Source organism: Acomys minous, assembly GCF_964271855.1.
Source record: "Acomys minous genome assembly, chromosome: 6".
Lineage (NCBI taxonomy): Eukaryota > Metazoa > Chordata > Mammalia > Rodentia > Muridae > Acomys > Acomys minous.
This window is the reverse complement of record NC_140487.1, coordinates 15,515,731-15,541,054: the sequence shown is the minus strand read 5'-3', so window position 1 is coordinate 15,541,054 and position 25,324 is coordinate 15,515,731. Positions and strand designations below refer to the sequence as shown.

The following is a 25,324-nucleotide window of genomic DNA, read 5'->3' as shown; positions in this document are numbered from 1 at the left end:
GTTGAACAAGTCAGCTACAATAGGAATATAGCACTCAACATAAGCAACTTCAGCCTGTTTTCTCTAGTTATAAAGGTTGAGTATATAATACTGATAATAAAATAGCTGTTTTATTGCTGTACATATTATATATAATATAAGTGGATTTGAGGGCTTTTTTTACTTACTGTAAATATTCCTTCAATTTGTACTCTATCAATCATTGAAACGGAACCACATCGTTGTCCTTTAAAAACAGATACTTGCTCTACAACAAACAGGAGGGAAGAGTGATGATCCTTGCCAAGGATGAGTTTTAATTGATGATGGCTGTAGCACTAATGAGGCTGCCTCCTGTGGTTATGGCTCCTGTTCCAAAGTACCCCTCAGAGGGATAGCCATGGAGGCATACAGAAATGACCTACTCTGTTGCCAAAAGCTCAATGTGGCAACATCAATAAAAAAGAGTTGCCCGAACCTCCTGTGTTCACATCCATGTTCTGAGCTGAAGTCTCACTTAACTAGTAACAGTCAGTGGAGTAACTGTGTGTGCTGTTCCATGGTAGTTCTCTTGGTAGGCAAACAGTGTGCTATGAGGAAGGACTGGTAATATATGAACATTCTATTCAAGGCTAAAGATAAATAAAATCACAATGGTAAGTTAACAGTTGTAGGCTAAAACATGTCATTATTACTTGGATTTTATGTGCAAGCAGTATGCCTTTAAGACATTCTCATCTCTGCAAAACATGTGAAAAAAAAAACTAAAAGTTTTGAACATGAATAGAAAAGGAGAAAATTTACTTAGTCATTTCTAAATAACATCAAACTCCAATCATGAAATGACATTTTCAGTTCTCAAATACCTATGGTAATACTTTTAATGTATGTTATATTTTTAAAAGATCGTAGAAATTAATTTTATCAGATGCCACAGTATACGCAGTATTTCTGGTGAATGTTTGGTGGCTCCAATACAACAGTCCCTGTAGTTACAATTGTCACACCAGTTCTTAAATAACGAAATCAAGATGGAAAAAGTCTGCTTCCCAAGGTCACATAGTGAATGGTGAGAGCAGTCCTAAACTTGTTCTTCTAACCACTAAATTTACTGCCTTGGTTTTTTCCTTTTTTTATGATTAAACAGCTCATCCAATCAGTTTATGTCTACTTAGGAGTAGAAGGTCAAACATTTAAAGACAATCTTCTTCCATATTGCCAAATTAAATCTACATAAGTCAGCACATATTTCAAGGCTGTGCTATTTTACAGCACCTTATCTCACAATTCCCCTCACTCCAAGGTCCACCATAAAAAACATATTCATCCTTCCTCCAAAAATGTCCAGAATTGTTGCCCTGTAACTCCTTCCCCACTTCTCTGTTCTCAGTGAATGGCATCCCCTTTCTGGATGAATGTGTTCTCCTAATTTGTCTCTTACCCATTTGTATGTCCCCAAACCTCTTCAAATATATATTCTGTACATTCTGGAATGCTTTTTTGAGAAATTAAATCATGTAGTAATCCTACTATGATCAGAGCCCTTCACTGAGTTCACATTCCTCTTAGAAAAGAATCTGAACTTCTTTGTTTAAATAATTTATATTCAGAATACATCCGGATTGTTATCCCCTCGCTTGCATTTTCCTTTTCCCACCCTCCCTCTTTCTTTCATCCTATTCCCCTCCAATCTGCCTCTGACAGAAGGGGATCTCCTCCCGCACCATATCCTCACAGCCTGTCAGGTCTCATCCAGATAGCCTGCTTCTTCTTCCTCTGAGTGTTGCCAGGCCTCCCCACCAAGGGCAAGTGGTCAAATTGGGAGCATTAGAGTTCATGTCAGAGTCAATCCCTGCTCTCCAAACAACTGTGGAGAATGTGCTGTCCATTGGCTAGATCTGAATAGGGGGTCTAGGTTTTCTGTATGCATTGACCTTGGTTGGTATGGCAGTTTGTGCAGGCCCTCCTGAGTCCTGATACACCAGCCTTGATGGTCATCTTGTAGGGTTCCTGGACCCTCTGGGTCCTTCTACCTCCCCATTCTCCCATAACACTCTCACCTGGAGTCCCAATAGCAAGTCCTAGCATCTGTCCCAATCCCTCACTGAGTAAACTCATAGGACATCCATGTTGGGCTAATATCCACTTATAAGTGAGTATATACCATGTGTATCTTTCTGGGTCTGGGTTAACTCACTCAGGATGATTATTTGTAGTTCCATCCATTTGCCTGCAAATTTCAAGATTTCCTTGTTTTTAATAGCTGAGTAGTATTCCATCGTGTTATTGTACCAGAGTTTCTTTATCCATTCTTCGACTGAGGGACATTGAGGTTGTTTCCAGATTCTGTCTATTATGAAAAAGGCTGCTATGAACATAGCTAAGCAACTGTCTTTGTTGTGTGGTGGAGCATCTTTCAGGTATATTCCAAGGAGTGGAATAGCTGGGTCCTGAATCTGAATGCTTTAACATGGCTGCTAACTTCACGTCAGATTCAGCCTCCTTCACAGTGCCTTCCAGCTTGCTCTCTGGGAGTAGGCACCTCTGTTTTCTGTTCCTCCTCAGGAAATTCTTTCCCTTCTCAGGACCTTGGTTGCTGCTTTTCTTGGGAATGGACTGTCTCTCTAGCCTTCCACATGCATAGTTGGCTCCAGTTCAGCACTAGATCTCAAAACACTTTTCTTGATCCCTTACCTAAGGAATTGCCCTCGTGTCCAGGGCCTTCAGCCTTTTCATTACCACCTATCGTAGCTCACTCTTGTTTACCTTAAGCTATGTACCAGAATGCACATCTGTTATCTATTTCCTTAAATAACACATAAACCCAAGAGGACTGGGGAACTCCCTTCCACTTCTTATTGTGTTCTATGCCTCTATGCCAAAAAAAAAAAAAAAGAGCCTGACATAGAGTGAGAGCCCAGCAAACATTTTCAGCTTAATGAGGAATCACCAAAAAATCCCCTGTTCTGCTTCTTTATCAATTTTACCAAAGTTTGATTAACACATAAAAATGTATATAAAATTTATAAAGTGTTCTAATGTAAGCATGTACTCTGGAATGATTTCCAGAAGCAAGCTAATTCACACATGCACTGACTCACAATGCTCTGTATGACCATGAACACAATTTGAAAAAGGCAACACATCACTATTAACTATAGTCATCACCAGACATCAAGAATTCACTCATCTAAAGTCTGCACATTCAACCAACATGACACCATGTCCTCAACCGTATAGATCTTGTCAACACCCTTTCTATTCTATCATTAAAGCACCAAGTATCCAAAATATAGACCAAATTATGTTTCCAAGAACCTATGAACTGATAGAGATATTGTTGTACACAGTGGAATATTTATTAAGTCTTAGAAAGAGAAAATTCTTATAAATTTCAAATGCATTATACTAATTAAATAAATCAAATACAAGAGGATAAATACTGCCTAACATCAATTACATTCAGTATCTGCTCTTTTTTATAACCAAACTGTGGAGGATACATCTTCAATAATCAGAAAATGACAAAAATAGAGAACACCAGGTCAGATGTAAAGAAAAGCTACATGCAAACACAGCTAGAAAAACCCAACATATTTCACATGTATTTCAGCCATAATCACTACTCTATTAGAAAATAACAAAAATGTAGATTTGTACAATACATTCTAAAAGTCTTGAGTTTGGTATAATAGCATAGCTTCTAAATAATTTAAAGTCTAGAAAGCAGGACATGTTTTATAGCATCCCAATTCATTCTTCTTGGACTACCTGCGACTATTTTCTTAACTAAGAAGCCAGGACCCCACAAATTCCATTTTGTTTCTCTGCCACCTGATAAACAAGTTTTCAGCACTTTAATGTAATGGGTATTTTATTTCTCAACAAATTACAATCAACAGGATTATGTTTGCTGGTATGTTGGACATGTATATACATCTTTGTTTACCTGAGTCAGCAAGTTTTCTTTTGCCAAGAAGGCAAATTTCTGGGGAAAGTTATTGGCTGTCTCACAGATTGTAAAGTGACACTATTTTTATTAATTAAATAAAGACATTTAGGGAATATGATAAGCCATCAAATTAATGTAGGAACATAGCCCATTGAAAAACATACAGCTAACTGCTCAAAGTAACACTGAATTTTTAAAATTTAGGAATGTCTCCCCAATGACTGTTACCTACAGTCATAGATTTTCCTGGGGTTTACTGTAATGTGGCATTTATTGGTTTCCTGTGTGCAGATCAATGTAAGTGATTACAAATGGAATAATAGCTAAATGTGATGTTTCCACCTATAGACCGAGTAACCCAGAATGCTGAAACAAAAACATCACTTGTCTGGGCTCCAGAGGTCAAGGCCAGTCTGGGCAACTTAGAAAAGTCAATTAATTAAATTAAAAATAAAATAAAATAAAAATAAAAGATACAAATATATAAATAAAAGTCCCATCTCAGAACAAAGTAATAAAAAGGTAGGATATGTAGTTCCATAGTAAAGTGATAACCTAGTACATTTAAGGCCCTGAGTTCCATCCCCAATACTTCTAAGAGAAGGAGAGGGAATATTGAACTTTGCTTTCTGCTCCTCAACTGACCATAGCTTACCAAGTTAACATACACAATCAACTAACTATTCATTCAACTGTCTCCTTGTTGGTCACAGGCTTCAACTGCTCCAACAGAGCAATCGCATCCATTTCTTCACAGAGGTGCTATATTTATGCATTTCTAGGTTGCTTTCACTACATAAAGGTAACTATAACTGCTGTAATTATTCTATCAACCCATCTGCTGAAATTCACTCAGACATACAGCAGCATAATCTTTGCCATGCAAATTTTCATTTTATATACTGAAGTATATTTCATATATTGAAACAAAAAGCAAATCCTCCAGACTCAATTCCAAGGTCCTGACTCAGCCAGAACTCAGGGACTTGTACACAAGTGCAAATGACAGAATCATGCCCTCGGGAAATAAGGGAGTTCAAAGTACTAAATCCAGCTAGCAGCTGCAGTATCACAGACTGTCCATCTATCACATTACCTAACTTTGATATAAACCTGATAGTATGTCATTTTTAACCTCGCCTTAATGGAAAACGAAATAATGTCTTTAAGATATTAATGTCAAAGAGGTGGAAGATAAAAGTGGGCTTTTTGTAATTAAGGTATATTTTGAATATTGACTGTATGTCTCTCCTATCTTAAGTACTCTGGCTAGGCTCTCTCTAATTAGAAAACATTTGTATGCCATTTGCTTAGGAGATGCTCACACACACATGTGCCAAGGAGAGATGCACGTTATCATAAATGGCATCTGCCTAATAAAACATAGTTCCACTTTACAGAGAGCAGCTCCTTTTCCTTTTATTTTATTTAATAAAATTCTGCTATGTTCAGTGGAGTTCAGTGAGGTGGAGACACCAAGTTCTTTTTTAAATGCAAGAAAATACGATGTCTGCTACCTTTACCTTTTATGAGTTGCCTGCTCGCCTGTATTTGGCAAGACAAATAGAATTACATACTGTGAGTGACTCAGAACAGAACTTCGCTATCAATCATCTGCCTGGCTCTGCACAAATTCTGTAGGGCATTCAGGACATTTTGCTGCCTATGAATATTTTAGACAAGAAGAATCCCTGAAAGCTTCCTGATGGATTAATACCAGAAAGGAGGACGTTTTCATGTTTTATAGCTATTTGCTAAAGCGCTATGGCCATTACTACATTCAAGTGAAAGGACACCTCTTAAAACAGAAAGAAGTGGCCCCGTAGACGAGCTCTGCCTCCCTTCATCATAAACTGATTTCAAAGTAATGATATATAATATATAAATATTGCATGCAGTCTTCTGAAGGAAATGAAATGCCGTGTGGGTGCCAACACCTTTACACCTAAGGGTAATTGTGGGGAAGGGAAAAAAAGGAGGAGAATCTGTGACAACAATTGTTGAAGAGATGTTTTGCTTATATACCTCTTGAGTTTTCCCATTGAAATAAAATGTGATTTATTCACGTCACTGTCATTTTATTGTGGTATTCACATTCATGAATAGGCGGCAGATCAGTATTCTCAACAGCACTTCACATTTTCTCCACTGAAGCTTGCATTGTATCTTAAGAGTAAATGAAAATTTAAACAACACATAGAAATAAAACAATAAGATCACTTGTTTCACTAGCATGGGTTTTTAATTAAAATATAATTACATCATTTCCCTCTATTTCCCTCCCTCTTCCCAGCTCCTCCTACAACCAACAATCCCCTCACTCCTCAAATCCCTGGCCTTCTCTGCTTTAATTGTTATTGTTAACATATAAGTGTATAAATATATAAATGTACCTTGCTGAGCCCATTCAGTTTGCATGTACATTTCAGGGATGAGCATTTGGTATTGGATGACCAATTAGAGGACTCTTCGCAGTGTATCACAGCACAGACCTAGAAAGACAAATGCCACATTTTCTCTCTCAGCTGTGACTCCTAACTCCAAATCTTTAGGCATGTATGTGTGTGTGTGTGTGTGTGTGTGTGTGTGTGTGTGTATATATATAATGCAGTGACCATAGAAACTAGGAAAGTAAAAAGGCACAATGTGGGGTGGTGCTAAGGAAGGGAATGGAAGGATATAAGTGACATTAATGGGGAAAGGAAAGAACAAGGGCCTTTGATTATAGAGTGGAAATAAATACCAATAACATTGATATTTCACTTCTTATTATGTTTCTTTTTACATATACATATGCATTTACATTTCATTTTATAATACATTTATATTATTACACATAAATAAAATAAACTACACACATCAAGAAGAACTACAAAACAATCGGGATTTATATAAATGTTACATTCATAGTGGTTTGGCTACTTGTATTTGGCAATCTTGAAGAAAACATCTTTCCTATCTTGGTGGGTCTAAAATGCTGAATGTAAATCAATATTTATCATATCTCATCTCAATTAACTCAAAACATCTATCTAGACCTAAAAACATGTTGACCTCTAAACAACTAAGCTTAATTATAAAACTAAACTATCTGGTCTTCCGAAACAACTTAGCTTATTGTACGACTAAACTATCTGCACTTTGGGTTTTCTCAGGTAATTGAGTTTTATTCCTTCTCAAGTCCCTGATGTGGTTGAAGAACATTGATATTTTAAAGAATAGCCTACAATTTTTAATGTTTTATCTTACTTTCTCACTAATATTTAAATATTTCCATGTGATATATATAAGCTCCCCACATACATTTTAATGATGACACAGATTCCATGAAAAATATTTACCAAACTGATTCAATAACTGTCTTCAGTTTTGAAAACGTGTCTGATATTTTACTTATAAATATCAGTATTTCACATTACCACTTATACATGTTTTTTAATTTGATTATCCAAATTTTTAAATTTTATATTTCTAAATCAAACATTATTTACTCTGTATATAAATGGTATTTGGTGCATCCAAATGTTCTTTTTAAAAGTTTTCTATTACTAAATGCAATGTGTAAAATTTTTGCATTAAAAGACAGACTGCTAACCATTAGGTTCTTTGCAAAGTATTACTGACTGTCCTAGAGTATGGCTAACTGGTGCCTTACTTTTAAAATTAATAAAACATATTTAACTGAGATTGAATGTCCTGCTCGAGCTCAGACAGTAAGTCATGGGGCTGTTGTTTGCCCTCCAACCTGTAACTGCAGAGTCACTTTGTCTCACCACACTATCCTGGGCAGAGAAGGCAGTACTAGAACTCTTCCCAGTGTGTGTGCTTCTATCTACAGCCTTCGTCAAAGACCTGCTACTGTTTATTCTCTCTGTATTGCGTGTAACTTATGTCTCCTCCCTCTGCCTTGGTTTCTGATCTCAGAAACTCTGATGGACAGCAGAGCTACAGGGATTTAAGAGCTCCAGGCTGCCATCGATATATAACTGAAAAGGACCTTGAACATCTAATGCTCCTGCCTCCAGCTCCTGGGTGCTGGATTGCAGGTGTGGGCCACACACATACTATGCTGTGCTGGGGATGGAACCCAAGTCTTTACACGTGATGGACAAACACTCTACCAAGCTCATCCTCAGCCCTAAGTTTTAAAACTGCTTCAATGGCACACAGCCAACATGCCAAGTAGCTGTTCCTTTGCCAACAGCTTAACCTTTCAATACACCTAATAAATAAAATCTTTAATCTGGCAAAATTCTAATTTCCCCCACTCAAAGGTAGACAATAAATATTTTTGCTTTCCATTACAAGTGCATTATTTAAAAAAAAAAAACTCATCCCACAAGTTATTATCTTTAAAAACACAATGCAAATTGCATATCTTGTAATGGTCAGAAATAGTTAAAGATTCAGATGGGTTGGTTGCCAATAACCCTAATAAGATGTACACAGAGAGACGCTAGAGGGGTGATGCTCGGTGGTAAAGTGATCACCTAGCATGTGCAGAGCCCTGGACCAGACAAGAGTATAGAAGGAAGGCTCGTGGATCTAGATGGAAAGCAAAGACACCATTTGTCTAAGTGTGTGTAGATGGTCAGGTGAGCCTGAACATCCTGTCATTTATTTGAGTTGTTAGTTTTGAAGACTAGATAGGGAACAAAAACCACCTGGAAGCTAACGGCACCTCTGACTCTGTCTACCATTACATCCAGCTGTGCCAGCATCCAGTGTGATGGCTACTGTTTCACTTCTACTTTCTGAAGCTTCCTCATTACGCTTTGGGCCAATGGTAACTGAAACTACAAAAGGAAGGGCCAGACTTCTGTTTGTTTGTTTGTTTGTTTGTTTGTTTTGGTGTAATAGTGCAGCCTTTTACCCCCAGTACTGAAGCAGAGGCAGGTAGATCTCTGAACATTCAAGACCAACCTGATCTAAATACCAAGTTCCTAGGCATCTAGGGCTGCTAGGAAGATCCTATCTCAGTAGAATGAAGGAGTTAACTAACACAAATAGTTCCCTGCATGATAAGACAATAAGAGCTACCACGGGAGTTTGGATTAGATGGACAATTAGTGAGCATTACAATGTTGTATGCATCTTGTAACAGTAATTTCTATTATTGTTAGTAAATACTGGCTGGGGGTAAAGTACGCTGGTGGATATATTATTCCTGAAGCCCTAGATTCAAGTCTATAGCACACCCTTACCCAGCCCTGGAGAAAGAAAGGAGGAAAAGACAGTGAGGGAGGGACAGCGAGAGATGAACAGAGGAATGGAGAGACAGAGAGAATATTATTAGTGTCAAGGAAAACTGAAAAAATAACAGAAAAATTAAAGCAAAGCAAAACCATATCTCATGGCAAAACTTAGGAACTGAAATGGAAAAAAAATCAGATTGTCTAATTTGTATGTCTAAGGGAGAAATAATCTGATAAGATGGCTCCTCTCAACTTCATAATAAATTATTTCTCACTGATATTATCACCATCATTAAATAGTCAGATTGTTTTAAGCTTATGAAAACAATGCAGAAGTTTTTCCATGTTTTGTTTTTCAAAATTGTGAAGGAAAAACATAGCTGGAAAGGTCTAAAACATTAAAAGGAGAAGGCAGTGGAATGCTGAATGGTCGCGCTCCATCAGTGGGAATGGGACCGATGGAATGTGAAATAAGTCCTAGGACAAAGAACATCGTAGAACAAGAGGAAATGTCAAATATTATTTATTTGTTTAGCATTAGACAGCACAGGTAGGAGAGCAGAAGTGGGGAAAACATGCTTTTTAAATAAAATAAAGCATTTCCGTCACTGAACTGTGTCCTACATCTCAATAAGATGTAAAATGATGTTTTGGAAGAAAAGGGTATGTAATTTTCTGAAGAACATCATCATGGTAATTAGCAAATTTCACAATGAGGTTTGCTTTATAAAATCATATTTAAAATATGTAATAATGCAATAATAGACTATATATAATCAAAACAAAGTTTTTTATCTGAATCCCTCCAATTCTTATTTTAATTTAAAATTTCAACTGAAAATTATGTCTTTCTATGTCCTGACTTTATTAGGTGCTAAGTACACAGTGATGAATAAGGCATTTATGCAATGTATGAGTAACAGTCTGTCACCTGTGTTGCCACTAAGTCGCTGACCTTTCCCTTTATGCAATGGGGAAGGGGCACAGAGGTTTTTATCCTGGTGAAAAGGCAATCTGTTCTTCCCTTTGTGAAGATGAGAATGTTCAACATTGATATCCAACCATTCTGGGAGCTAGAGGAACCCGTAAGTTCTGCCAGTCAATACAGCACACCTGACTCTCACTCACACTATCTGCAGACCCAACAGTGGTTGCAATGTCAGGAAAAAACAGAAATGATGGAGGTAAAGTTGGGTATTGGTGCTAAGGAGGCAGTGAGACAAACCTAATATACACTGTTCTGCCAAGGTTTCCTCATCAGACCAGTTCAAGGTTTGGAGTTTTTTGTCCTTAAAACTTCGCCTGCATAGTCATCCAGCCTGTAAGTTCGGCCTAGGAGATCCCCAATGCCTTTTAAATAGGCATTTGATTCCTGAAAAAGAACTTTGTGCCACCTGTGTTTCCTAACTACATGAGTTCACAATAATTAACAATGCTATATGAAAGCATAGTGATACATACACACACACACACACACACACACACACACACACACACACACACACACCTAAAGCAATATCTCTAATGCAAGGTCCGGAAGGCAATGAAGCCTAAGAATGTCAGAAAGTGGGTCTTCCATCAGTTTTCTCTGTGATTAGCACCACTCTTCCTATTTGTTTAGAACAAAAACTAATAAAATAATCTTGAAACCACCCCCTTCCTTTCTTCTAATACTCAATATATTCCTAAGTACTCTCAATATCTTGTATTTCAAATCTCAAATGTCTTAGTCATCACTGCCTTCTCTCTAGGATCATTATCATTTTCCCTGGTTACTCTTCCAGAATCTCTCAGTACACCATTGAAAGAGTAACATTCAGGACATATATCTAAATTCTTTTCAAACCACTGTTAACAAAGTAGTCTTTTTTTAAAAAAAATATCATAATGGGAGGGAGGGAAGAATGGAAGGATACAAGGGATGGGATAACCATTGAGATGTAACAAGAATAAATTAATAAAGGAGAAAAAATGGAAAAAATAAATAAATAAAAAATAAAAAAATAAAAAAATAAAAAAAATCAGATATTATCATTTAGCTATTCGGTATTTTCAATAAGCTCTTCAGATCTTTACATGCTCTGCCCATGTGCATTGTTCCTCTCTCATCTCTTGCCATTTTTATGCTCAGTGCTTGCATCTCAAACACGAACACATCTCAAACACTCTGTCATCATTTCCAATTTCTTTTCCTTCATTTTGTATCATCAGTTTCTACTCACCTTTCAATTTTCTGTCCAAGCACCATAGCTTCAATAAAGGTTTGTCTATGATACTAGATACACAGCTTACCTCCTTGCCATAAATAGGCAAGCGACAACTCTCTATGGTTTTACCCATAGCTCTTATCACAGCACGTTATCTGATTATTAACACTTGTCTCACCACGAGAATGTAAGTTTAATGACAAAGCCCAAGACCAATTTTGCTCACCAAAAATAGTCAATATTTGCTGAGTAAAAGAATGAATTATGTAAAAAGGATGAAACATCACTTTATTCTGACAATCAAGGAGACTTACGAAGGTAGGACTTTACAGAATTCTGATGTGAAGAAGTGACTGGGATTTCCACAGGTACAGATATCACTCCTAGGTTTAACTTGATTTTGCTACTATTGACCCTACATTCAGAAACAAAGAAATGAGGAAGTTTCTAGAAGCATGAACTCATCATTAAAGGCCCTAAAAAGGCAGCAGCTATAAGTTTTGGTATTGAGGGCTAATAAAGACTAAAGGCTTACTCCATGCAAACGGACAAGGAAAGGGCTCCCCAGACTTAAGAAGTAATCCTGCAAAACCCTGCCATCATGCAAGACTTAGAGCAGTGGTGTGTGCCAAGGAATGTTCAAATGTCAGATTTCCTGATGGGCAAGGGAGACAGAAATACACTTTTCCCACAAGTTTTCATTAATCTACTTGATATGAAGAAGTATGAATTTGCAATAAGATAAAAATGAGGGGTGTACTGTGGCTCTCAGCTAGGATGGTGGTACACAGTTAGGATGGCGGTGCACATCTGTCTGACTGTACTGGATTGGATGTTTCACACAGTTCAGCACTTGAAGATTATAAGGTGTCAAACTATATTTTCTTATTGTTTTAAGTTTTTATTGCATGCTGTACTTTTGTATGTGCATGTGTGCCCACAGTTTACAAGCAGGTATGAGTCAGTTCCTTCTTTCCATTTTACTATATTGGTCCTAAGGATAAGACTCAGGACCTCAGATAATCATGTAAGTCCCTTTAACTGTTGATCCACCTCAAAAACCATTGCTTCTGTTGGTACTCTAAATGTGAAATTGTGAAAGAAAGGAGAAGAATTAGCCATAGGTGTATTTGTAACAACCAGAATTCTTCCAGGAATAAAAGGAAAGCCAAATATAAGATAAAAGGGTCAAGTATAGTTTGAATTTGAATTAAAATTATTATAAATTATATACTTTTTATTTTTAAAACACATGACTTAGTTTCCTTCATTGGAGAGGAAAGTATGTCTAATAGATAGCTAATGCTTTCTCAATACTTTAAAAAAATAAAAAGCAAGAGCTCTTTGAGAAATAGAGGCATCAAGGAACACAGAAAATTGATATGATCCTGGAACTCTTTGTCAAGCCCAAAATGCAAAATTCAACAAGGATCACTCAAAACAGCTACAAAAGTCTCAAAAGCCAACTAGAATTCCTTTCTAACCAAGGAGAGAATAACAAGAACAACTTCAATAGACTATTAACGCACTGGTTTTGTGTGCCAACCTGCCATAAGTTAAAGTCATCAGAGAGGAAGGAGACTCAGTTGAGAAAATCTTCATGAGATCCAGCTGTAAGGCATTTTCTCAGTTAGTGTGATCAATGGGGGAGGGCCCAGCCCACGGTGGGTGTTGCCTGGGCTGCTAGTCCTTAGTTCTATAAGAAGGCATGCTAAGCATGGAGTAAGCAGTCATATGGAGTAAGCAGCACCCTCCATGGCCTCTGCACTGTCTCCTGCCTCCAGGTTCCTGCTTGAGTTCCTGTCCTGACTTTGTTTGGAGGTGACAGTGATGAAGAAGTGTAACCAGAATAAACCCTTTCCTCCCCTTGACTTTTAATCATGGTGTTTTGTTACAGCCATAGAAACTCTAAGACAGGCTGAAAAATCCAACATCCAAATTTTTATGACAGCATAATGACATTTAAAAAACATACATACTTACTGCTGACCTTAAGAAAGTAGAAGGAATAAAGCTTCCAGTTCAGTGCCCATTTGATTTATTTGTGTCCTAGAACTCAAGCATATTGTATTTTAGTATAGAGACTTACCCTATGGGACTCCACTGACAAGTCATAGGGAAAGAACCTACAGTGTTGGTTTATTTGCTCGATAGCCAATAACATCTGAGCAAAGCACTGGCTAGTTTAATGGCTCCAGAAGGCTTTATGATTGCTTCAGGATAAGAAATATCATCAACAGTATTACCCAGCTGTGAATTCTATGAGCCACAGTAACAATTGACCTGGTAGGCTATACCTATGACAAGAATGCTATAGGAGTAACCAATTACTTTCTGGTTGGATTTAAAGCTCACTCTACAAGAAAGAACTTATGGCTGGTAGTGTTAAGGGTGACAAGGTTGTAGGCCTCAAGGAGAGCTTACTTACTCCTTAGTTAAATGGACAAAATAATAAATCCCCATCCTGAACAGTTATCTTTATCCCTATATAATAGTGCAACGCTCAAGCTTTACTAGAGCACCTTCTTTCTGCTGTACACAGTGATTAATACAGAGACGGATTCAGAACTGGTTACTGTTCAGAGAATAAGAGACTTTGGAGTGTCCATCCCTAAATGAGACATTCACATCATACCCAGTTCACAAAGTCTTAGTGATCATCACCAAAAAGGGAGAAGAAAGGTTGTAAAAGCCAGAGGTAGAGGGCTGCTGTGAGACAGTGCTTTCATGTCACGGCAAGGATGTTGCTGACAGGAACTCAAAACAGCTGTGACTAAATATACAAAGCCTGTGCAAGATCAAGCCGAGCAAAAGTCCTGCATAGACGGAGGAGTTACTGGCAGTTGATAACTGCAAATGGGATAATTTGTTCTTTTCATCACACAAAGTAAATCTTTGGACAAATTTACACAATATATTACAGCCACAAATATATACATATATGTGTATACATATATATTATGTATATATGTGTATATAATATATATTATATATATGTATATAATATATTATGTACATATGGCACCAGAAATCAAACCATCAGTTACTAACATACTCTTTAAAACTTCACAAGAAATGAATTATTACATTGCCAAAGGCCTGATGTTAATAGTGCCAACCCTTTACTAGTAAACATTAATTTTATTAGTTTATATTTTATGGTTATTTCTAGCTTTTGCATATGCCACCTTTAGAACATAACCTGGAGTATTATGTATCAGCATTAATATCAAAATAACTCATAAAATCATGTTTATAATATAGAAAATATAATCAAACAATATAGATCTTTCATGATTTAATATACCTTGACAAGAATTCAATTTATTGAAAAACATTCATTGTATTTGATATGGCAGGACAGTTTCCATATATAAAATGTCATCTACCAGGTGTAAATGCAAAATGATTCCCTATTCTAGAATCCCCATCCATCCATTGTGTAATCTATCATGCTTCGTGCTGTTTTACATTATGTAAAATAAACAATGAATACAAACTCTGGCTTTTAATGCCTGAGGTGTGAAATTAGTTCTCTACCAAGTGTGTTTTTGATTGCTTGAGATTTAAAATACTCGGAAGTGTGTCAGCCTGAGACAACATTTCCTCAGTTCAGTTACAAGAAATAAGAAGTGATCTAGACATTTAAAAGAAAAGGATGAGACTGTTACAGCAGCGCTGTGCTGTGGCTTTGTACATCCTCTTCGGTATTCATCACATCCTATCACACTATTCTAGCTCTGGAAATAAACAGTTTGCATACTTAGTTTTCTTAATTTTTCCTTTGAGGCTCCTTTACATTGCAGTTACCACAAATCCTCCATTACAAGATCATCTTGTTTACAAAGGTATAATCTCAAAAAACATTTGCATCACTAATGTAATTAAGCACTTTTTTCACAAGATAATGTGCCCTACCTAATCTTCTATTTACAAATTTGCATTTCCATACAATGCCTGGAAATGTTCTCTGGCTAACATAAGGCTTCGGGGAATTCTGAGCTAAGACAATGGAATAAAGTTGCTGAGTAGGATTTTCTCTCCCAACATCCAATCCCATGAACCAAAATACAAAAAAAAAAAAAAAAAATCAACAGAGACTAAGCAGTTCTACACTATGAAGTTCAAAACTAGCAACCAAGAGAGAACACAACAATGAGATGCCGGAACAGAATGAGAAATGCTTTGCAAAGAGACACTGAACTCCACCCACCCCTTCCTGCCACAATGAGGCATGGAATCTGAGAGCTCTAATTCTCCAAACACATTAGTGAAGGAAAGTGGGAAAAGCTACATAAAAGAAATAGATGACGTTTGGGGTGTGAACAATGAGGCTGTGAAACTGCACCCTTCTGCTGGAAGAAAAGGCCCCTCTGGTCTACATGCTTAGGAGTGGAGCTGACCCATTTCCCTGCCCCCTCAGTGAGGAGATGCCATAGATGCCAAATGACTCCAGGGTGTGGGATGCTCAACAAAACTTCAAAAATCAGAAATAAGAACAGAACCTAAATATTCTAAAACAGGCACCAAATGCAATGCAACTGTCCTCTTTCCTTCTACTAGGGAAACCATGGGAAATAAACAGTCACCAACTATAATAAGATGGACAAAAATTAAAAAGTCCATAGAATCAAGAGACAGTATACCAATTGAACTTTGAAACAAAGCTTGATAAAATCACGCACAGGCAAATGAGCAAGCACACACACACACACACACACACACACACACACACAAAACATAGTAAACACATAGTAAAGAATTGTCATCTCATACAATTGTAAGGAGTTGCAAGTCTGAAATTTGCAGAGCAAGCTGGAAACTCTGATAAGAACTGATATTGTGGTCTTGAATATAAACACAGCATTGAAGGCAGACTCCTTCCTCTTCTCTCTTCTGGAAATGTCCTTACCGTTAGGCCATTCAATGGTTAGATAAGACAAAACCAGATTATAAAGATTAATATGTTTCCAAAGATCTCTGATGTCCATTGTTTCCATCCCCAAATATTTTTCCATTATATCTAGATCTGTGTATTAGTAAACTTGAGACTACTATTACCTGCTCATAAGAAACATAAAATTAGAAGAGACAGAAAACAACAGAGAATAAGTTTAAGAAAATAAATTAAGGATAAAAACACATAATAAAGACAAAAGCTATGTTTAAAGTATAAGAAACTTACAGCTAATAATACTAACATGGAGAAAGTGAAGAAATTATGATGATGATGCTAAAATGCAAATATATTAAAATAATAGACATACAGCAAATATGCAAGACAGACGGGATTGCTTCAAAATAAGGTTACACAAGTCAAAAGAAATGAAAGTACTGGGGTCCTGTTGCAAGCACTGTCACTTAAAGGTGTGTTTTTAAAAGAGTTCCTAACTTGTAACATTTTGCATAATTCTTTTTATTAGTCTTCTGCCTATGCACATATGTGCATATGTGTATTGGGTCAGAGGTCAGCCTCAAATATGTTCCCCTACTGCTCTCCACTTTATTTTTTATTTCTTATTTTATTTTTACGTGTGTGTGTGTGTGTGTGTGTGTGTGTGTGTGTGTGTGTGTGTGTGTGTGTAAAAGATAGAGTGAGAATATATATGCAGTCAGAGAACAGATTGGATGTTGGATTTTTTTTTTTCTTTCACTGTGGGCCTGGAGAATAGACTCAGGTCATCAGGCGTGTATGGCAAATACTTTTAACCACTACACTGTCCTGTCAGCTTTCCACCTTATTTTCTGAGACAAGATATCACACTGAGCTGTGCACTCTCCGATTCAGCTAGACCTGCTGGCCACAAAGCCCCAGAGATCACCTATCTCTAATGTCTTTTTTTGTTTTCACAGCTCTGTGATTACACTCACCAACCAAGTCATCTTTTCCAGCCCCCTTTTTTTTTTAAGGAATCTTTCAAAAATAGTATTTGTGGTAGAAGAAAGTTTCCATAATTCACCCTCTAGTTCACCTTATTTTCACTTGCTAATGTTAATTAAAATAAAAATAAGTTTTGTTTGTAAAATAGTGTGTTCATTATGACCATATTTTCTTTAAAAGAGTATATTTAAATGTTCTTTGTCATCTCCGTTTCCACATATTCATAGAAGCACAATGAAATAATGTTCATGTAATATGGTGATGGGTTGGGAGTAGTGGCACTAAAGATAACTTTTATTACTATCTTTTTTGCAGTTTTCAGTATTACTCAAATTCTTTATTACAAAATTAACTAATTTTCTATTAAAATGCCTGATATCATATAATAGGAATTTGTTACACACACAATGTTTTCTGGACACATTAGAAATAGCATTACTTGCCAAGATATTTTCTAATGCATAGTCCCCTCATTTTCAGAATTATGTCACAGTCTTATTCAGGGAAAAACAAACAAAAGTACATTTATGCACAAAATCACTAAACCCGTTTTTTTAAATGTATATAGGAAAGAAATTTTAGACCTCTTTGTTTTTCATTTTTGAGACTTATAGTTCTCTTTTAGCAATCAAAAAAATACTCTGGAAACAGAGCATATGCACATTTTTTTTGTCAGTAATGGTTTGACCTTCTTTACGACAGAGTCTCCTCCTGTGGCACACGTTGGTCTTGAACCCCTTATCCATCCTGCTTCAGCCTCCTAAGAACTTGATACATATTCTGTACAAAATGGAGCGATAATATAGTTGTAAAAAGGGAGCTTAATACATTTATATTTGTTTGTACATTATTTGTAAAGAACCTCTGAGAAACACAGTTTAAAAATATTCAGAATATGCTAACTTGTACTTTTTCTCTAATCTATACTTCATGAACACGCTGTGGTCTAAGCTGTTAAAAGCAATGTTTTCAACATATTATTACTCAAATTTCTGAGAATTTAAGTAGCAAAATTTTGTACAAGTAAGAATATAGCAAGCCATATTTCTCTTTGAGTCGAGAAAGTAAACACAGAAATTCACAAAAAGAAACATTAAATCATTGAGTAATTATAGACTATTAACTTTTCCTTTGACTTCAAAGAAATATACATATTGCTGTATTGTTTTAATTAGTTTGGAAATGGAAAGATAGGTAGAGAAACAAGTACTGACTTATTTTTGCCCTCATCTTTAGACTTAAAATCAATTTTTAGATCAATGTTCCAAACTGCAGACTGAAAAGTTCAGACTCCAGATTCCAAGGTGGCCGCACTCATTGCGTACTGTGTCTAGGGAGCAGATGATCAGAGGCTGAAGGGAACAACTCAGGAGTTGGGGAGCATCAGAACCGGCACACACACACACCCATCTCCACCACTGGACATCCCTCAGGTTCGAGGGTTACAAGCTTGGGGCACCCTGCTCTCTCCCAAATAGTCAGCCAAGTGCAGGCCCCCTAGGGAACAGAGGAGCTGCACAGCCAAACCGGTGAGTGAACAGGCTGTTGGATCCACAATGTCTACTTTGGTGCTTCTCAGACTGAACAGGAAAGCCCAGGAGTTGGGGAGGATCAGAAGGAGCCCCCTCCCTCCTGTCCTCCCCCACACACAATGTCCCATAGCCAGATGTTCAGGACTTAGCTCAGGAATCAGAACCTCCTAGCAACCTGCACTATGCACAGTTGCATACTTGAGGTGAATGCAGGCACCCCTCGAGGAGCAGAGGATTAGATGTGGCCAAACCAGTGAGTGAATGGGTTGCTGGATCCAAAACTGAATTTGGTGTTTCTTAGACAGAAGGGGAGAAACTGGGAGTTTTCAGCCATCCCCTGGTCCAGGAGCGATAAACTGTGAGTGCCTTGCACTCTCCATATAGGGAATTCCCAAGAACAGCATCTGGAACCCAGATACAGCATTCTGGGCTCCAAGCCACTATTCTCCTCTGCTGCTGATCACACTGAGGAGACCAGGTAGTCAGTGGAAGCCTGCTGAATCCCAGATCCTAGTTGTCAGAGCTCAGGCGAATCTACATTCCAGAAGGACAGTGTCTCCTAGGCCTGTAAAGCAAGGATCTGCCTGCCAGGGGACTTGCCCTCTCGATGGTCAGCTTAGAAAATCCACATCCCTACAGCAGATTGGTAAAAGAGGAGTGAAAATACAACCAAGAAAAACCAGAACAGCACAGCTCCATCAGAACCACCACCCGCCCCCAAAAAAACCTATGGATACTGTAAAGCAGCTGATCCTCAGGAAAATGACCTTAAAGCTATGCTTCTGCAATTACTTGAGAAATATAAAGAGGAAATGAATAAATCCTTCAAAGAATTACAGGAAAATACAAACAAAGGAATAGAGACTATTGGGGACAAGAAACCATGGTCAAACAGGCAAAGGAAATGATTAGAGCTGTTCAAGGCATGAAAATGGAATTAGAATCAATTAAGAAAACACCAAGAAAACTATGGAAATGGAAAACTTAGAGGAGACATCAGGAATCATAGAGCTAAGTATCACCCACAGGATACAAAATTTGGCATTAAAAAATGTTTTTATTATTTTAAAGATCCACTGACAATGAGACAGGGTAGCTCCTGACAACACCCAACCTACCTCAAAGAGGATGATGAGCACCAAAGAACTTCCTTATGTAGATGGCTTCAAATATGGAAAACAAGCCACTGGGCAAAATGTCCTCATTTCTACCACAAACAGAATTTTGCCTAAAAAAGGGCAAGCTTGAATGCCAGCAGAGTCAATGGCCAAGCTCTGCCAAGACAGGGTAAGCAAGTCCTCAATAGTTCCTGCCTCACAAATATGTCTGTCAGATATATTGAGCCAAAAGGCTGAAGAAGATGCTCCAACATTATAGGCAGTTTTGGGTGACTATTCAGGTAGCAAACTGTCGCTGTCATCTTCTCATTTGAAAAGCGACTGACCTACACTCCAGGCATACTCAGGTAATTAAGTTTATTCCTTCTCAAGTCTCTGATGGAGTTGAATACCAAGTAGCTTAGTTTTACAATGAAGCTTAGTTGTTTAAGGGTTAAGATGTTTTTAGGTCTAGATAGATGTTTTAAGTTGATAATGACAATATGTCATGGAGATTGCTTTACATCCAGAGTTTTAGATACACCAAGATAGGAAAGATGTTTTCTTCAAGGCTGTCAAATACAAATAGCAAAACCACTAAGAATGTAACATTTATATAATTCCTGATTATGTCATGGTTCTTCTTACTATAGGTAATCTATTGTATATATGTGTAATAATATAAATGTATATGTAAAAAATAAAAATGTTTAATTAATAAAAAATAAAAATCATGAGTCTGGGGATTTGGGAGAAAAAAACACCAAATAGACAGACCAGAAAAGAAATTCTTCTTGCCTCCTAATAAGCAAACACTAAATCTACAGAACAAAGAAAGGATATTAAAAGCAGCAAGGGGAAAAGTTGAAGTAAGATATAAAAGCAAACCCATCAGAATTACACCTCACTTCTCAACAGAGACCATGAAAGCCAAAAGGGTCTGGACTGATGTTATACAGACTAAGAGACCACAGATGTCAACCCAGACTACTACATCCAACAAAACTTTCAATCACCATAGATGGAGAAAAAAAGATATTCCATGACAAAACCAAACATTTATGCACCAACCCAGCCCTATAGAAAACACCAGAAGGAAAATGCCAACCCAATGAGGTCAACTACACCCAAGAAAACACAGGATATAGATAATTTCACAGCAGAAAAAACAAAAGAAAAAAAGGACAGATGCTGGGTCTCCCTGCTGGACTCTGGGTAGCGCACAGAGAGTAGTAATGGAAGAATGGGGGAATGGAAGGACCTAGAGGGTTCAGAAGACCCACAAAGGAGACTATCAAGGCTGGGAGATCTGTACCCACTGGGTCCTGCACAAACTGGTGTACTAACCAAGTACAGTGAATGCAGTAAACCTAGGCCCCCCCTATTCAGATATAGTCAATGGACAGTTCATTCTCCACAGTTGCAGCCAGGGGTGGGGGTGTTGTTGGGGTTGCCTCTGACATGAACTCTGGTGCCCCTGATTTGATCACTTCCCCTTGGTGGGGAGGCCAGGTGGGCAGACAGAGGAAGGGGAAACAGGCTATCCTGGTGAGACCTGATAGGTTGTGGCCATATGGTGGGGGAGGAGGCCCCTCCCCCACCAGAGGTACAGGGGAAAGGAATAGGGAAGAAGAGGGAGGAAGGGTGGGAACTGGAAGATAAAAGTGAGGGGATAGCAATCAGGATAAAATGTGAATAAATTATAATAAATAAAAAAATTTAAGTTCAGACTGAAAGCAATTATGAAATGAGAAATGCCAGGTCCGATCTTCTCTCATACACTCCTTCAGTATACCATACTTAAATAGAACTGAGGTGCCCTTCAAAGGAAGGTGGACTGAGTCATGATTGCATACAGCCTCTTGCTATGTCTAAATATTTCTTAAGTGGTATGGGAATTTTCTTTTTCTTAGTGAATCCATTAAGCAGAAACATAGTGAATCATTTGGGTAAAAGTTAGATCTCTCTTCAAACACTGGATACCTCCACAATAGAGATATAATAATTTATGTGGATCACTAAGAAAATCAAGTTGAATGCACCAGTATTTTGTAATACTATTAGTCAATGTCAAATATAAATACAGTCCTTTAGCCAAATATAATTAAATTACAACTATAAGTCCAAGATTTAATAACTATATCCAAAATGCCAGATGAACCACAGAAAATATCTCTGTATTTTAATTCCTTTAAAATGTCATTCCATAAATTGAATGTAAGTCTTTCCATGTTTGTTCCCTAAAGACATTTTATCATAGAGACAGTGAAACAGAGTGGGAGAGTCAGAGGAATCATTAAAATAGCTTTACAGGTATCTGTGGCAAAACCTACTTTATGCTTTATATTGTATATCTTTAAAAATAGGAAAATTTATGAAGCAACTTAGTTTTCTATTGTTTTTAGTTAAAGATAAGCAATAAGAACTCATTAGTAAAAATAAATTATAATTAGCTTCCTTATATTAACAATTGCTTCTGCCTTGTTCCTCCTAGGTGAAATTAGAAGTACTGTGTGTATAACTCATTTAAACCAGAACATATAAAACTTGGGTTACACATATTACTGTAACCTGACATTCCTTTTTTTTTTTCTTTCTTCCTATGGTTTGACCCCTTCTTGTAACATCTTTTGTTAGGTGCTTATTATAAATTTTGACAGCTCCTAGTCCCCCAAATAATCATATGCAATGTGACTTATAGCAAAATAGATTTTCTGTGATTTAGGCTTTAGTGATATAAATGTATAAACATTATTTCTAGCCTATTAATATCTAAATTGTGTATTAATGTACTTTAAAAGGTAGCAGAATTGAAAAGACAATTTATACAAATGCTTTCATCTTGCAGTTAAAACAAAGATTTTGCTCTAAACACATATAACATAATTTGAAACAGTTAAAATGTGATGAAAACAGAGTAATTAGCACTAAATAAACAACCTTACAAATTCCTTTTCAGGGAGTACTTGGCTGTTTATGAGAACCTAGTGATTAATATACAGAAAGACAAGCCAGAAAAATAAATGACCTGCTCTAAATGTGCTTCCCAGCGCCTGCCTTATCGGTACCATCAGATAACTTGAGGTTATTTTTGAAGAGTTCGTCATGTATATAAAAAGGCCCAGGTTGAAGTGAAAACTAGTAGAAGCAAACTGTTCTCATGAAAGGAAAGAAACACCAGCTTGCTGTAGGATGACATTAAATCTATCATCAAAATGAAACAACTGTCTCAGAAAACAAAGATAAAAAGCAAATGCCTTCATAAAGGAAAAAAGAAAATGGAAAATCACACGGTATTATTCAAACTATGAATTTCTGCAGACATAGAAAGGGCAGACACAGGTACAGAGTCTGAGGAGGCATAGCCCATAAGGAACATTGAGGCCCAAGGTCTCCACATAGTCCTGGAGGATTTCAGACTATGTGATACCAACTTAGAGATTCTTCCAGCCACTCTCCCAACTCACTTACCCGACCAGTTGTGGCATCGCCATCTCCGTCCTCTATTCATTTCCTTCAGGCATTTACCCCATCTCTCATACTGCTCCAAAGGCAAGGCTGACTTCTGACGTGTTCAACACTGCATTCCTAGAGCCTGACATAGTGCTGAGTATATAGTGACTATTTGCATGGACCAAATCAGCAAGTGCTCCACTCTCACTGGGAAAACAGCTAGTAGCAACCAGTACCAGGAAGATGAGCTAGCATGTAATAAAGACGGATTCTGAAACTTTATTCTCATCAGAACAGTTCTCTTCCCAATTGACCTGGTTGGATTACTAAATCCAACATCATGAATAATATTAACAGATTTTGAAAACACTCTCAAAATTAAACTCAGAGATTAAAAAAATATAATGGGAGTTGCGCTAGGTTCTACTTCAAAGGACAGACTTTCAGATGATGGAGTGTATTCTAGCCTTTTTTGATTTGTTTTGTTTGTTTGTTTGTTTTGGTGGGGTTTTGGTGAGGTTTTTTGTTTGTTTTTGTTTTTGCTTTGTTTTGTTTGGTTTTTGGTTTTTTTGGTTTTCCAAGACAGGGTTTCTCTGTGTAGCCCTGGATGTCCTGTACTCACTTTGTAGACCAGGCGGGCCTCCAGCTCATGAAGATCTGCTTGCCTCTGCCTCCCGAATGCTGGGATTAAAGGCATTGACCACCACTCCCAGTAGCATCTATATGCTAAAAGTATTATAATTTCATTACTAAAAAAGCATTCATTTCCTGACAGACTTCGAAACTGTATGTGCTTATTGCAGGAATAAACAAAAATAGTCTAAGAGATGGTTACTTGAGGTCAATCTGACTGGACAGAAACATGCCTAGATTTCTGATAAACCATTTAATATTTCTGGGTGTGTCCGTGAGTGGGTTTCTAGAAGAGGTAAGTTTAAATTTGTGGACTGTTTAAAGAAGGCCATCGCCTTTAACACAAGTGGGCAGCATTCGATCCATTGAACATCTGAAGAAAACATAAAGGAGGGAGAAGGATACAATTGCCTTGGATTTTAGGTGGAATATTTATTTTTTTGGCTGCCCTCATACACTGCCACATTATCAGCTTATGTCACCACCTGCCCTTCTCCCTTTCAAATGGTATCATGGTAGATGTATCAATAGATAAGCAGACAGATATTTTAATGTCTCTATTTCTCTTGTGAATCCCATGTATTATAGCTATCATCTGCATTGCCAATAAAATGCAGTTATTTAATATTTGAATGTGATAATAATATAGAAATCCTAAGTGTGATTAATTTAATTTTTCAGAGAATTATAACTCATAGAAGCCACAATTAATATACTTTCTAATTTTTATAGCTTTAGTAAATAAAACACAACAGCTCTTTGAAAGGACTATTTTATGGCCCTGTTTTACACTTAGAAATACCAAGACTCATATTAAACACCTTGTCTAATGTGACAAGGCCATACACAAACTCTTTGTTCCTCTGTAGAACAAAGGAAATATTAGCTAGGCAATACTCAAATGTCAGAATCAAATTCTTTATCCATTAAAAAGAAGAAAAGAAACTATTAGTCATTTCAGATGTTCAATGAGCACTGTTTACAGGACTAAAACAATAGCCTTGGTAGCCTCTTGACCTTAAACCTACTCCATAATCTCATCGTATAAAAATTCTTCTAAGTCACAGACTTAGCTGGTTAAAATGTGATATTGAATGTGTTCTATTTCTTCTTTCCAAGGAGAACCATGTGTCCTCCTTTGAGCCTTCCTTATTACTTAACCTCTCTGGGTCTGTGGATTGTAACATTATTATCCTTTACTTAACAGCTAGTATCCACTTATAAGAGAATAATGTTCTTGTGGGACTAACAGCAGGAGTGGATTGTCTCTGACTCTTAGCCTGCTCCTGGGAACCTTTTTCTCCTATAAGGTTGCCTCAGCAAGCCTTGATATGAGGTTATGTGCCTGGTCTTGTTATTTGTTATGTCATATTCAGTTGATATCCCCGGGAAGCC

General features: G+C 37.2%; 1 long non-coding RNA gene across 1 annotated transcript in view; it reads right to left on the bottom strand.

The window, feature by feature from the left end:
* Positions 1–216: 216 nt before the first annotated feature.
* The window catches only part of LOC311600062, a 34,498-nt gene continuing 9,390 nt past the window's right edge, over positions 217–25,324 (bottom strand). The window contains exons 2-3 of the long non-coding RNA XR_014780123.1: positions 6,325–6,423; positions 217–247 (exon numbers count right to left, since the gene is read on the bottom strand). This is a non-coding gene — a long non-coding RNA (uncharacterized lncRNA). The remainder of the gene's footprint in view (positions 248–6,324; positions 6,424–25,324) is intronic.